The sequence below is a fragment of the Branchiostoma floridae genome, chromosome 9 (assembly GCF_000003815.2).
Source record: "Branchiostoma floridae strain S238N-H82 chromosome 9, Bfl_VNyyK, whole genome shotgun sequence".
Taxonomy (NCBI): Eukaryota; Metazoa; Chordata; class Leptocardii; order Amphioxiformes; family Branchiostomatidae; genus Branchiostoma; species Branchiostoma floridae.
In genome coordinates, this window is record NC_049987.1 from 243,797 (window position 1) to 244,806 (window position 1,010).

At 36.4% G+C, this 1,010-nt stretch overlaps 1 protein-coding gene across 1 annotated transcript in view; it reads left to right on the forward strand.

The window, feature by feature from the left end:
- Positions 1-1,010, forward strand: part of LOC118423271 (probable U3 small nucleolar RNA-associated protein 11) — a gene marked incomplete at its 3' end in the record, with an annotated part of 25,553 nt that overhangs the window by 4,595 nt on the left and 19,948 nt on the right.

Below are 1,010 nucleotides of genomic sequence, written 5' to 3' on the forward strand. Positions count from 1 at the left end.
TCAGGATCAATACTGATGACCAATGCTTTCAGAATGTAAACTTGCAAGAGAAGACACATGGTCTTCTTAACACGTGATCTTGAGGACACGAGACGTCAGCAGTTGGTGAAACATACCAGGAAGTTTATAATGCCCACTTGTCTGTTCAGTGATGGCTGGAGTGCCTTGATGTATATGGCCTCCTTCATACCTTGTAAGAGGTACATAACAGGCCATACATGTTGTATACGCCAGGGCACACCTACTTTATACCTCTTACGAGGCATAACCTTCCTGGCACGTTTGACGCATTGCTAACATCACATATCCACAAGATCATGTGTTATTAAGATCATATGTGTGTAACTCTCATGAGTTTACGTTCTGAAGCAATAGGTTATCAGTATACTATAGGTCATTGTTGAAAATTTGATCCGATATACCTTTGCTTTGGAAGAAAGTTAAGATTAATACTATGATAACTACCAACACAGATGAGCTTCCATGATAACATGCCATGTTTATTCCGTTATGTGGATAGCATCTGCATGGGTGTCAATTTCTGTCTGTTTTAAAAAGAAAAAGATTTCAACCATACTTTTAATGGTACAAAACGGCTGCAACATCATCATCATCATCATCATGAGCAAATATATGCCATCAATTGCAACAAAGGAACAGAAATACAAATAGTCATAGAATATGAATGGTCAATTCCAAAGTCAAGAAGATGTGAAAACAGGAAACAGGAAGAATCCATTGTTTATTATATCATACTTAGTGTGTTACTTGTAGTCATTTGTTCAACCTTCCTGACCACTTTGATTTCATAATGAAGGACACTGTTATTTTTGCCAAACTTTTGCACACTTGCATCAGTTTTATGGTTCCCAGAGGATGTCATAATCAAATCAACATGGCCGTATGATGTGCAGGCTTTGCTTAATGTTTTAATATCGAATAGATAAAAAGTTCGAAAAGAATGACAATTCTTATGTTTTGTTGTTAAAGGATGGTTCAAATATTTTACT